The sequence below is a fragment of the Lichenostomus cassidix genome, chromosome 2 (assembly GCF_008360975.1).
Source record: "Lichenostomus cassidix isolate B80296 chromosome 2, HeHo_3.0, whole genome shotgun sequence".
Classification (NCBI taxonomy): domain Eukaryota; kingdom Metazoa; phylum Chordata; class Aves; order Passeriformes; family Meliphagidae; genus Lichenostomus; species Lichenostomus cassidix.
In genome coordinates, this window is record NC_139482.1 from 59409068 (window position 1) to 59424209 (window position 15142).

A 15142-nucleotide genomic window follows, 5' to 3' on the forward strand; every position below is an offset into this window, starting at 1 on the left:
AGGTCTCCTGTTCAGGTCTATAGTCTTGATTTCAAAGGGGGAGAGGTGAATAAATAAATAAATAAATAAATAAATACAGTTTAATTTCTCTCCAAGTAAGGAAGGCCAGATATTTGGAGGCATTTGTGGGTATTTTTATTTGAGGAGGTTGGTAGATTGTTTTTTACCTTGTAAAATAGGTCTGCTGGCCTATTTTGAAAATAATTGACAGTGTTCACTCTGTAGAACCTAACTGACCTTGAAGTCCAGGACTTGGTACATCTTAGACTTACTTTCCATATTATAACTCTAGATCTGCCAAAGAATGAGAGCACAGGAAAAATCCCACTATAATCATACTCTACCTCTCCATATATGGAGGATATCTAATATTCTATTATCTAATAGTCTAACAGGACTATTACAACTCACTCCTGACACCAGAACTTAGCATCATGGCACCTTTTATAACTATTTTACTTCCAGTTCCCAGAGTGGTGTAAGTAAACACGATGAGCAATTCTGCACAACTTGTGCTATTTTCCTTTCCTTTATTTTTTCTTTTCTTTTTTTTCCTTTATTTTTTTTTCTTTTATTTTATTTTTAATGGCACAAGTGATCTACAAATTTCTACTACTTGGTACTTTTAATGAAACTTTATTCCCTGTAAAAAAAAAGAAGCAATAAGCTCCAAGGGCAAATACGGGATTTTTTTTTTTTTTTTTTAATCTACATACTTAATGACATTTCAAACTAATAGTTTTAAACCAGCTTCTCTTTACTTTGCTTCACAAGGAAAATGTTAACAAATCCATTCCTCCCTATTCTTCCATTAGCCAATAGATTACCTGTAAATAAAAGAAATTACAAAAGTGAGCATAAGTGAAAAGAAAGAAATCACAAAGTTTGGAGAAGAGAAAGCCCTTTTTCTTCCTAATATTTTCATTTTAGTTCTAATTTCTTGAATAGAGTCTATTCATGAGTTTACCTTGCTGTTTGCTTCCTTTTAAAATTTAAACTAGCTTTCTTATAGGTTTATATATTTCATTCTCTTGGGGTTGCTGAAGAAATCATTAGTCAATGGTTTATACAATTCTAATTTCATTTCCCCAGGTTATTAAGAACTAATAGCATGCCATTTAATTAGACTAGATGATGAGAATCCACTTAAAAGTTAGAAATAGACTTACAAACTGCCTATCTTCCTCCTTACTGCCAAGCAAGACTTTATAATAAATCATTATTCCTTTTAAATGAATTTAGTAATTACAAAGGACTTTATTCTTCATTATATTCACCATAGCTATACATATTTCCCTAAGTTATCTCATTTATTTGTACCAAGAGTACTATTAAATATAGCATTAATTTATCAGGGCAAGGTACGGAAAGAAGCCCTTAGAGGATATTATTGGTAATGGTCTGAAACAAAGCTTTTTGCTTATCCAAAGAATGAGCCTCTGCAAGAGCCCTCAGTATTAACTCTCACACCACAGCATGGCAATGCTGTCGAGTCCTGAGCAAGGGGAAAAGGCATGAGGCAAAAGAGCCATTCTTTGGCCACATCCTTTCCAAGTGCAGTTCCTGTGCTGAGCCTTGAACTTAGATGACAATTACTGTAACCTGGAGCATAGACCTCTTCCCCTAAGGAAATGAACCAAGACCTCCAATTTATTTCACATAGCCTGTTTAAGAGTCATTGGATAATAATGGCCTTCAGTCACTGCCAACCCATGGTGAATTTAAAATAGCAACTCAGAGGGGAAACGCTCTATGTCATAACTCCCTAGGCACATGATCCCCTCTATCATGCCATTTATTAGGCAGCTTGGCTCTGGCACTACATTTATTTATACCGTAATATTTCATGCTATATAGTCTAAGATTAATAAAGTCTCATTAACAGCTCCTGGAGTATCCCATAAAGCTCTCCAAGATTTCATTTTACAATAATGGCAAAGAACCTCACAATTTATTTTCCCCCATCCAATCTCAAAGACCCTACAGCAAGGCTAAAATGGGGGAAAGAAAGGAGGGGAAAAAAGCCACAACAGGAAAACAGTTATCAGTGGTACAGTGAGGAGAGGGCAGACAAAAACAGGGCTATCTAATAGGCAAATATGTATTCCCTATGCACCAGACTATAGATTCTGCTGCTAAGTCCACTATTTCTTCAAGAAAAAACCTGGATAAGGATGACAGTGATTTTTAGTTGTTGTCTCTTTGTTGCAAAATTCTCATTGACTTGGCTTTAAGTGGAGTTTCACCTTAGACCCTGAGCCGGCTGCTGTTTTCTGGAGTCCTCAGAACTTCTGAAAGCTGAACAGCCCTTTCTCTCAAGGTCTTCTTTGATACAGCCACAAGAGCCTCTGTGCCTCAGTGATTTCTTATTTGAATTCAGAATGTCAGTAAAAGTTGTTGATGCTTTCTAAAAGAATAAGATTTTCAAGGCACTGGGGATTAGGCTTTTTTTTTTTTGTAAAATACATGAACTTCTTACAAGGCACTTCTGTATTTGGAGTTAGTATATGTTCATAACTTCTTTCTTAACCTATTCAAGATCAAAACTCTTGATTTTGAATAGGTTAAGCTCTGGAACGTCCAGAAAAGAAAATGAACTAATATTGAGTTTATTTAAACTAATAATATCTATAAACTAATATATCCGCTGAAGAGACTTCTTAAAATATGTATTAAAAAGACACACATTGGAGCTTTTAAAGGGAATAAAAGAGTCACAGCTCAAGGAGTGTGCCAGAAGGTTGCAGTAGGAATAAGATGCATTTATTTCAATGGAAGATCAATGGGATCACACATCGAAATTTAGATATTTGCTTAAGTGTTCAATCAAAAGAGAGGGGACACTTCATATATGAAACTTAAAATTCATATTTGACTCTAGTCTCTCATCCAGATTGTTTTATGTCTGTAAATTTTATACTAATAGAAGACTACTGCATATTGATGATGATGTCTATTATAAGAATTTTAGGAACAAAGAGATCAAGATGAGACCATTCTCCCTGCAAGCATAGCATCTGCATGATGGTCTAGTGCACTCCAACCCACATTCCTTCTATCGAGTATCTAATTTGCCAGATCCCAGTGATGGAATGACAGTTCATGCTCACTGAGAACTTCTGTCTTTATGTTTCTTGTGGTTTGGGGTTTTTTTAAACTCATATTTAAAATCATTGAGATGGGAAGTACCTTTGGGTTTTGTTCTGTAAATGAAAAGAATAGGTACGACCCAGGCAGGTGGAAGTATTTCACTTTGAAGAAGGATACTTGCAAAGGCTTTTGGCTTTCTATGTGCTTCTTTTTTTGGATGCTCTTCCCCCTCTTTTATGTCTTCCACTCTTTTAATAACTGTTTCGAAACAGATAGTACATGGGAACTTGTGCAAAAAGAGGTTGTACAACTCAGCTGCAGTCAGACAAATTTCAGTTCTAGGTGACGGAGGGCAGAGGCTCAGATTATGAGGCATAAGACTTACAAAGGACTGTTGCCCGGGCCTGGGAAAGACAGATCTTTAAAACAGATACGCTTAACAATATTGCCTGAACGAATACAGAAGGTAGGTCAATATATCAGTACTATATTTCCATAATGCAAAATCTATGTTATCGCCCTCAGGAGCCTAAATTTAATTTGGCATTCAGCTCTGCCTGTAACTGCATCTAAGTATCTATCAATTTGTAGTACTTCACATCACACACAAATAAAATTTCAATTATCTTCACACACCTGTTGACCATTATTTAGGACTAGCATGTCCAAAAATCAAAGGTTCATCAGGATTTTAAAGACAATTTTGTAGTAACAACTCTTTATCATCTTGTTTTTATCATCCATGAAAGGGCTTAGACCTCCTGAGCAGCTCAACCATGAACTGTTAATGCACAAACTAACACAGCACGAGAGAGAGAAAAGAACCCCACCCTCAAACAAACTCTGCACACAAACAGGCAACCCTCGTTTGCCAAGTCTATTGCATTAAGGTACCTGTAAAAAAAGAGAAATAGGAAAACAAGGGTGGTGTCTTTTGTATGCTCTAATTCCAATCTCTGAGAAGGAAAAAAGACTGTGGGTAGGTAGATGTAAAAAGAGAAAGGAAGGGTTAAATCAAAAAGAATTCTAAAATAGAGCACTAAACAGGAACACAAGAAATTAATAGGTGACAAGCCAAGAAACTTTCAAGACAAAGGTAAGAAATACATGTAAAAGATCACAGGAATGGCAAAAAAAAGGAAACCAGTAGTGTTTTGCACTCTACTTAGGAACTCAAGAATCACCTTTAGCAATCTTAAGAGAGGAAAAGCAGAGACAAAGCACCTCTACCAAGAAGTTGAAAGAGTGATAACATTTACTTCATCTAAAGAAAATTTTTGAAAGCAGAATATTGAATTTATAATCACTTAGAGTCAATAAAAATTACAGAAAAGCAAAGAAGCATCAATAGCTCTGATGTATCTGTAGGTTGCGGGAATAACCAAATACTCTAACTGGAGAATTAAATATATGAAAATACATACACGTGAAAAAAACCCAAAAAATCTCAGTATTCATTTTCCAACAGAATTAAATTTATACAAAAGGTAGAAAAGTTGAGGTTACATTTGAACCTGATCTCCATATAAATTTATGCACCACAATTAATGTTACACATATTTTACACACTTCATTCTTGTTTATTCATGATACAGTGGTAATGGAATTTTCAAGGGTAGTAAGACAGGAAATCAAACACAAAACCTTCAGGAATTTTGATCTGATTTTTATTTATCAATCATATTCATCATTTTCTTCCTTCTAAAGTAGTTCCAGGCTGCTCCACTTGTAAACAATTAATTGAAGAGTCTTAATTGTGATATGAAAGGCAAAATAGGAAAGATGAAGAAATACCCATCCATTAGATACAATAGCTTTACAGAAAGAAAGAGGCTGCATGGAATTCACACTAAAGCCTTGAGAGAATCATAGCAGAAAAGGCAGAAAGAGCTACTCACATAACTGCATTTCTACGATAATGCTGAAATCTAAAGGATCTGCAAATATTTCTCATGATGAGGCACCTGTATGAAATCACAAACACACAATGGTATGGACTTCCCATAAGGTCCAGGTTATTGTCATTCTTCCAGCACATGAGATACACATCTAAATACCAGATGACAGGAGAGAAAAGTCAAAACAGCACATGTAAAACCATAAGGTCCTGAGATACCCAAATGTGTCTGTAGTTCCCACATTGTGACCCAATGAGGGCCCATGTGCTCACAGAGCTGCTAAGGACTCTAATTTTCACTAATTTTTTGCGTACTTCAAATTTGTGTTTTGTGGAGAATAGACAGGTCCTTTGCAGAATAAAAAAGGTGGGGGATGGGAGGGGAAAAGAGAGTGAATACATTTTTCAGTATTTGGACTCCCAAGGAGCAATAAAAAAAGAATACTCTTTTGAATTTCAAATTTGATTTTTTTTCAGTCTCAAAACAGTGGGGGAGATACTTTTAGTACTAGTTCATTGTACTAGTATATCAAATGCTCCTTTCCATTTCCCTTCATTTTGCCCTCTCCGCACACATTTCTTTCCACATTCCCAGTCTAAATAAAGAAGAAAATGGGTTTCCCATCCTCGCGGCTCAACAGTAAAGCAAAGCAGGAAAAGGGAGGAAGAATTAAAATCTATGCATATGCAATTAAGTGAAAACATACTCTGGCTGGCAATGCTTTGAAATATGTAGGAGCAAAGCAACACAACTCTGGAGACATTAGCCAAGGTTCAGAGCCATGCTCCTATGTGCTGCCTCTCACCACATTCAGGTTTTCCTTGCACTGCTTTTTCTTGTAAAGGGATTATCCAAGGTAGTTACTTGCAATAGCAGGGGTTTAGACTCAGTGACCCAGAAGGTCCTTTAGTCTGAAGACTCTCTGAGCAGTCTAATTCCCACCCCAGCCATACTCTATAAGCTGCAGCTTTCCAAGTAATAATGTGACCGACCTTTTCCTTATGCACATCTTTTATTGAAAGATAAAATATTTTTCTGTATCCTAGCACTAAGTTGTACCACAGTAACTGAGAAAAATAGAATTCTCTTTGCACACTACCAAAAAGAGGTAATACTGGCATCCAAATAAAGAGTTTTATCTATAAAATCTTTTATTTTAGACTATTAGGCCTGGATTTAAGTTACATTTTAAACATAAACATGGGAGAAGCTGTCCCAGATGGTGAATGTAAAACGTGCTGTAAATTTTAATGAAGCAAATAAGTCACTAATAACCATAATGCCAACACTGCTGTGTTTTTGGTAGATGTTAATAAAGCAAAATTAAAAAAGAGCATGCAGCATTCAAATAAGTGCTTAAGAAGCCCAATATAATTTGCTAATTCAGCTATTCACACTTTGATTGCACAGCCCCTGGTCATCTGCTCAAGTACAGCTGCTTCATGTAAAAACAAATTAAAAAAAAAAGTTTTATTGTCCACCAGATGTCCCAGCTTGTAATACTTGCTGCTATAATTCAGGTCACCCAAGGTTCAAGCACATTTAGAAATGGATTGTTCTTGGATGGCCAACCTTGTGACAGTGGTCAAGGCACTCTGGTCCTGGATTTATTCCACTGGGAGGTGAAGGAGCTCTTCTCTATTGAAAATGTATTCATGTTATGAATATCATAGGCACTGCAAACAGAAAATTACAACTACAGCTTAGAAAAAGAGCTGGAAAGGGCTGGAGTGGGAAGAATTCAAGCAGCATATGTCCTGCTTTATAAGGCTATTGAAAACCCATTATCAGGGCCCTACCAGGTTTATTTTCTTTACTGAAAATGAATTTATTACTATTAGTAAAGAAAAGGTATAAAAGCACAAGGCACAACAGCCACTGCTGCTCTGCACTAGCATTCTCACTGCTCATGATGGGAGCTAGACGATACATATACTGCAGCCAGTGCTTCTCCCCAAATCACATGTAAAAATCAATGGAGCAGTTATCAGCTGGAGCTAAAACATCTTGCACCAAGGGCGTCTGCTGCTGTGCTGCACAAAGCAGGCTTGAAATCAGCGGGCAGTGCTTTGTTCATGGATTTCACAGGGCTGATGACTAAGGAAAGGCTGGGCTGGAGGCAAAGAGAGCTTGTTTCTGCAAACAGCTCCTCCTCCAGAGGGGGAAAAGGGCATCAGTAAATGGAGGGAATCTGAGCAGAGCCAGGGACTCCTGCCAGAGCCACGCTGAAGGCACAGCTGTAGCATACAGATCCCAACACCAGATCCCCACTAGGGTGAACTGGGAAGCCTGATGATTTCATGTAAGAGTGCACCACACCCTAAACACTATGCCTTTACTGCACAAGATGCAAAAACCTGAAAGTTCCTGTTGTAAATATAGAGTCAATAAAGTGACGACAGCCAGGCCAGTTGGACCAATTAGAATTTATTAAGCAAGCCAGCAGTAAGCAATACACAGCACTGGGCTGCTGGAGGGTCTCCTGCCCTGCCAACAACAGCAGCCCTTCTCTTTCTCAACCCCCAGTTATATACCCCTCGCCTCTCGGAGTGTGCTGTTGCTAGGGTACCCTGCGTCTGCGCGACTTGTTGCTGGGCTCTTGTTCTGCCTCTCGGCAACTGCGAGTGGAAGATTGGAGCTTCCCCGTGCAGGCGAATTCCTTCTGTATGTCGCCTACTCAGGCGCTGCTTACCCAGGCGGCGTCTTGCAACACAGCAACTGGCTTAACCACAAGCACTCTTCCCCTCCTCCCCCAGTTAGTCAAGAGTAAAGATTTTATTAACAAACACAGAACTATCCATTATGTAATGATTTGATTAACAAATACAGGCTTGTTTATCACAGTTCCCAAACATGTCAAGATGTTTCAGAGCTATCTTTTCCTAAGCAGGACCTGTGCAACCTCTCCTAGCAACACAAGCATATGTTTGTCACCTTCTGTGATGATTTACAAGGCGCAATATCTTGACAGTAATATTTTGTGGAAAATAATGTTGTTCTACTACATCTAATATACATGATGCTGCAGAAGACAGGAAAAGTTACATGTTCGTCAGGCGTCTACCTCTCACGGTAGGGTTCCTCTCAGCACACTGAATTTTTGCTACTCTATGCAGTCAACACCAGCCCCTGGCACTTAAATGTGCATTGCAATTAATAGAACAATTACTTGATTGAAAATTTTCCCTCTTGAGCTTTACTACTGTGAGCCTTAAAATAGAGGAAAACACAGGAAACAGAAGATTACTCAGCTACATACTCATTTTACATGAAAATGAAATTCCCTTCTGTCCTACTAGACCAAATTTTGAAAGAGCTGTTAATGTCTGTGAAGGGGCTTTTTTTCTCAGCTTGGACAGATTTAAACCATCAGTATATTTGTTCTTCAAAGCCTGCCTTTCTCACTTTGTTCTCAGAGTTCATGAGCACTTCCTTGCCCATTTTTCTCCCTCAGCACTTTCTTGCTTCTCATCCCCACAGTCGACCTGCCATGATGGCCACACAAACCAGTTTATCAGAGTTCCCTCTGCTCCCTATTTTATCGCCATGTTTCAATGGATAACCACAGTCCGTGGACTTGAGTGTCCTTCAAAACCTCAGTCCTCCTTATAGTTTGTCAGCTGCCACTGACAAAGAAATGCCACTAGATCTTTTACCTTCCTCCATCTCTGTTTTGGAAATTTATTCCCATCTACATCAGTAGCCAACTGCTGACTCTGTACTCTTGGTGAGGCACTAAGTAGCCAACACGAGCATGGAGGAGATGGAGCAATGGCTGGCTCAGTGACTTGGCTACACTGAAGACAAGGATGCAGTGCTGCTGGTGCAGGAGCTACACAAGAGGCCTCACGTCTGCAGGGCTCTCTGCTCTCCTGTGCAAGGGGAACTGAAGAGCAATACGGCTGGAGACAAACTGGGTGCCAGCCTCAGGCTCCCTGTGACTTTGGGTCAGCCACTTCAGCAGCCTTAACAGCTGCTTTCTGACACATCAAAGCAGCAGAAATATTGTTTGGAAATGCAGTGAGATTACATGTATCCAAAAGAATGTGGAGTGGACTCAGGGTGAGCAAAATGCAGCCATTTCAAACAGTTAAAAGGATTAGGTTTGAAGAAGTTGGATCAAATTTTAATCATGTCAGGAGAAATCCACCCACAAGCCCAGGGAGCAAAATACCTTGCCCAGGACTTGCAAACAGATCGCCATTGCAAATGCACATCCCTGCCTTTTCCACACAGTTCAGGTGGGACTTGGTCTGTGCATGCACAGAGGTTTCTCAGCTGCCTGCCCAGCGCTCACCCAGCAGCTACCAGTTAATTGCCCATTCCATGTTCTGTGCCAGGATTAGCTGCAATTGGGAAGCTGTTTTTTCATTCCCATTTATCACAAGTCCCCAAAAGCTGGAACAAATATTGGAAGGATTAAATCAAATTTAAAAGGAAAAAAAAAAAGCAGCAGGTGTGGGAGGGAACAGAGGGACGAGAGGAGATACCCATCCTCAGTGGAGCAAGGGCGCAAAAAGAGTGAGCAGGTGCCTCCCAACCATTTACTCTGTTACCACATTCTGTGGAGGGCCAGTACCACATTCTGTGGAGGGCCAGTACCAGGCTTTTTATCCTAGAGTGATGCTGGCAGCGTGGAGCCCTTTTGGAGACAAAGGGAAGCCTGATTTGTTCCGTGCCAAGACGGCAGCCCTGGCACCAGGGATGCCCTGGAAACCCGCCCCAGCTGCAGTCACTCGGCCTTTGTTGGCAGCACCACGGCACCAAGTGCCACTCCTGGCCATTGTACAGGCTCACACAGACTAATCCTCTCAGAGGTTATCCTAATGAATTAGCAGCTACTGGACTAGATGGGCTGCAGGCAGGCTGCAGCTGAAAGCTAACTGAAAATTCCCCTTTTACATCTGTTTCTAAGCATCAGATTCAGTTTCCAGCCATTGAAAGATATTTTTTCCCCTTTTTAACCATCAGCTCTGTTGAAGACCCACTATTTGAACAAAAGTTTTGTTTGACAAACTACAAAATTTGAGTTTATCTTTTTAAGACTCAGTGTCACTTTTAGGCTATTGTTAGCTCTCACAGTTTCATTGCCAGCCAGACAATAACAGGTATTTTTCAAGACATAAGGACTAGAGTCCAGGGATTATATAACTGGGAAAACAAAATGTGACCCAGATCTAATGGCTCAGAACGCAAACGTAAGAAAACAGTGATTATTTGTCAAGTCTCATTTTTAAGACAATTTCAGGAGCTTCTAAACATTGAGGGGTGAACAATTTGTATCACTGCCAATTCCTTAAAACGAAATTTATCCCCTCTGCTGTTTCAATTACGAAAACTGTGCTGTATCTACAGTGTTTACACTTTCAATAAAAGATCTTAATATCTAAGTAGACATGCAACTTATCTCCCTGTGCTTTCTTTGAACATTTATCACAAAAGGTTATTGTTTCCATGAGACCGTGCAATTAGAATTCACCCTTTATTGACCTCTGTCTTACTTTGAATTATCCATTATCTATGTTGTAGCTAAATAGCTGCTTTTGAGTCCCACTTCATTTGCAGCTTCAGAGAACCGTTAATTCCTCTAATTCGATGGAGGTATGTCTTGCTTGCACCAGCAGAAAATAAGAACTGGAACTTCTGTTTTCCACACTCTCCAGAAGGTACAGGTCTGATCTTCTCTGAAGTCCATGGAAGTCAGCCACCCACAGAGACCTTAAGACAGGTAATGTGAGCCAGCTTCTCAGCTGTCTGACATCTGATGAAATCAGTAAACTGATATCTGCAGTTAGAAAACATTGGAGCATCTCACCTATACAGGTAGGAGAAAGCTGTGGAACAGCAGGAATATGAGAAAGACTTTAGAAGCCAACAGAACATGTGGCATTATGTATAGAATACATTAATATTGCTAATGGTTTTTTTTCTTCCTGTTCCCCTTTTGCTCCAAAATTTACTTCTACTGGGCTTTTTCCTCTAGATTTCACAGTTCTCAGTCTTCTGTGTAATTGTAGCTGATACTTTTTCTTCAACTAACAATAATCCCCTAGCCACATTATTGGTTTAAGGTTCAGCCCAAGGACAGAAACAGGGCTTGTCATTCAAAGTAATGTGAATGTGTTAGCATATGTTTTAAACTCCAGGGAGTTTTATTCTGGGGATGTTTTGCAATCTGAAGCCAAATTTGGATTTAAGTTCTGGGGACACCTTTACTGATTGTGACCTGACCTAAATGGTCCCAGATTTGGTGTATTTTAGAGATACAGGCCTATATATTTCATGCAAACACTCATATGAAAAGGAGATAATAGATCAAATATTCAAACATAAAAAAAAAAAAATAAAGATTCCACAAATCCTAAAGAAAAAAAACTACCCAGAATAAAAACAGACAAATAGCCATACAATAGGCCTACTGACAGAAAAGTTCAAAGTGCAATTTAGGATTTTCACATTAAAAATTTGTCACAAGGAATCTCTTTCTGATGGTAGCTAAGTACATTTACCTCTGTACAGCAAGGCACACCTCGTAAAGTAGTGTAATGCTTCTCTTCCTTTCCCTGAATCTCACATTTTCCTCTTGCCTAGCAATATGAACATTATAGTACAAAAGCTTCAAATAAACCCAGGGCACAGTGTCTGTGGAAGAGCACATACAGGAATGAGTGCCTCCACAGGCAACAGCTTGGAAACCAGCGCAGTTCAGGTGAAATAGGCTTTTGCAGCTACCACAGAGGTTTCTGTTTATGTGCAATTAAAAAAAACCCAGAAACTGATCAGAAGTACCATGCATGACATTCATCAAGATACAGGTTGTTTAAATGAAAGTTGACTGAAGACCCAGGTTTATTTACCTTGATGTCACTTTTATAACCACCATGACAATTTTGTTTTTGTATTTTAACGCCAATAAGACAAACTTCCCTTTAAATTAAAAGAGTATCTCTTTCCCCCTCAAGAATATTTCATCATCTAAGGCTACAGTGATTCTGAGAAATTCACATTAATTGTGAATCTATAGCAGAAAACTCAAGATTACCTACTAGGAGAAACAAGCTTGTAAATACTACATGAAACTTCAGTCTACCCATATCTTGTGTGTTTAGAGGCTGGCTAATGAAACCCATTGCATTTAAGTAGGACGGTCTCCTTTTGCATTATATCATTGCTTATCATTCATGGCCTGCTTGGGCAAAACTTTGTTAAAATCCCATTTTAAAGCCCCTGCTTTGTGACATGACATTTTAATGTAGTCAGTGCCCATCTCCAGAGTTTTTCTATGAAAAAAACATGTCTGTTCTGAAGAGATAAAGCAAGAACACACACAAGCTCAAAACCCCTCGTGAGGGGGCAGAGGTTCAATGCTAATGTTTCTGTTCTCTCTGCTTCTTCATTAAGTAGTTTCTTAATTAAAAGGTTGGGGTTTTTTTTTGTTTTGTTTTTGTTTAACAGAAGCAGAGCATTTGATCTGCTAAACCCTTTATACCTGCTCAGATGTGAATCCCTCTCATCCTCCATCACCACAGGACTACCTGCAATCCTCCTCAAACACTTATTCTCCCTTGGAGCCTATAGGGATTTTGCACAGCCTGAATTTATATTAGTTCATACAGTGCATTTTCCTCCCTGACTCTCTGCACACACTTCATCAGAAGATGTCTGTTGACTTGCATTGATGAGGATATTAACAACCCTGGGGAAACTTTTTTCCTGAGCTTGTCTGTGCAAGGTGACACTTGACAAGCTCAGTGCCACAGTCTAAGCACAGCTGGGCAACTGCTGCCCAAACATGAATACTCATGATAGATGAGTTTATTTAAAGGCTGCATCTGATACTGATGACTGGCTTAAAACACCTGCCTCTCCAGCACCACAAGAAAGCTACCAGGGCAGTGAAACTCCAACCATCACTCATCTGCAAGATTTGAAACCTGGCTAATAGCTAACTTTTATTAACTCTCTCCTATTACTCTGCTCTTTCTGTTTATGTGCCAAAGCATGAAAGATGAAGGGAACATATTTAAGTCACCTGACGGCAAACATATGCCAATATTTACTTGCACTTCTTGATGTTGTTGTCATTCCATTTGAATACAAGCAGTTACATGGATAATAAAAGAAAACCAGAGCTATCTTGCATGCTGAATTTCCTATGTACGTTTGTAGAAACAGCCTTCTTCACAAGAGCCATCCTACAAAACTTCATTCATTTGGCAGCTAAACATCAGTGCTGATTGTGCATCAGGCATCAGGTTGGCATGTTGAAAGGTGATTCATTCCTCTTAGCATGGCACTAGAAGTGCCTATCTCTCTCCACACTTAATATAGAAGCACCTGAGTCAGCAAAGTTGTGAACGGTTAAAGATAGCAAAGCTGAATTCCTCCCTCAGCTCAGCAGCTTAGACCAGCCACGGACACAAACCAGCTGTGTAAAAACCAGCGTTGCTCACCAGGAAATTTGTGAAACCTTGGGTCTCACAGCCAGAACCATTTCGCTCACCCACTTTACTAAGTGAAAGTCAAAAGGACAATTAAAGGCGCATCAGTACCCAGCAGCAGCATGAGCACGGCAGCCAAGACAGGAGCAGCTCCAAGAGGAAGCACACAGACAGCTTGGGGACAGCAGGACCTTCAGGGGATGAATGACCAGCAAACCAAAACACTCCTCCATGACCAGCATGGCAAACACTCCTCTCTCCTGCACCTGTTTGTGCAGAGATGATGGATGCCTCCTGCTCATGGCAGCAGGATTCAGCTCAACCCTCCAACACTGTGTCCCAGATGCACAAAATTAATTAGAACTAGGTCATGTTGCAAAACATCAGACCCTACTTGGTAAAATTTTTTAGACCCTTTAAGCAATCTCTAAAATGATTGCCTCACATTCTTAAAGGAGAAAGACACCCAATGACAGAAGTTATGAAAAAGAAAAAATTTCTGTTGAGTTTTTCCTCCCAAAACAAAGGAAAATCTGGATAAAAAGCAGGTAGCAATACTCACTTAATAAAGTGAGTCCATGAAAGAAAAAAAAAGTGCACAGCTTCTTTAGCATGCAGTGTACACTGTAGGTAAGTTTAGAATGTTCTTTTTTTTTTAAACTCTGTGAAATATGCAAGAAATTGCAGTGCCGTACAGGAAAGGCCTAAGTATGGGTTTTCCCTCTAGACATATCTCTAAAATAAGTATAAAAAGAAAACATTGAAAATTGTTGCATTGTTAATTTATCAGCTAAAAGGAAGACTTAAAGAGAGTCAGACAATATCATCTGAACAGGCTCCAAATGCTGGTCCTGGTATAGAAGAAACTTTAGTTCAAGAGTTAAAGTCTGGGAAAATTTATTCTACTCATGATAATGAGTACATATGTACTATGTACTCATTATAATGCACAAAATCAAAAGGGAAGGTGAATTTGACCATAGTATATAGAAACTGTGAATGCTTATCCCTTCTAAAAAAAGGATTTTAAAACATTGAGTAATTCTAGAAAGAGTTTAACAAATATAAAGTAATAGCTAAAACATTATTCTAAAAACTATTTCCCTGTTATTCTGAGAAGAACAGTGTCACAAAGGATTTTTGGTTGGTTGGTTGGTTGGTTGGTTTTTGGACCATTATTTCCAGATACTTTCTATAGGTGTTTGCAGGAGTTTTGTACCTCTGTGGCCCACATCACAATCCTTCTCTAAAAGATGCTTTAACATACATTGATAAGTGAGAAAGGGGTTGGATACATAGAATGGAAAAACCTCACAGTATTCCTTAGATTAACCTTTTCTTTCCCATCCAGAAGGCATTTTTGCCTCCTGTCATTCACCAAATTTTTCAGTTTTTGATTGCTGTCAACTTTCTCAGTTATTAGTTTGAAAACAACAGAATTCACTGTTTTATCAGTGTAAAAAATATCCCCCCTAATTGCACATTATAAATATGATTTCTTCCCCTAAAATTGTCTTTTATGGAGTCTAATTCACTCTTGAGATGCCAAATTATTCTTTCCATTCTAAATATCAACTACAATTCAATATAGGAATTCAACAGTGGTGTATACTTTTAAGCACCAAATTTTGAATTTTTTGGTACTAATTTCAAAATTGAAACTAGATGGCTCTCTCTTTTTTCATTCCTTCCCTTCTTTTTAGGTCCCTCTAA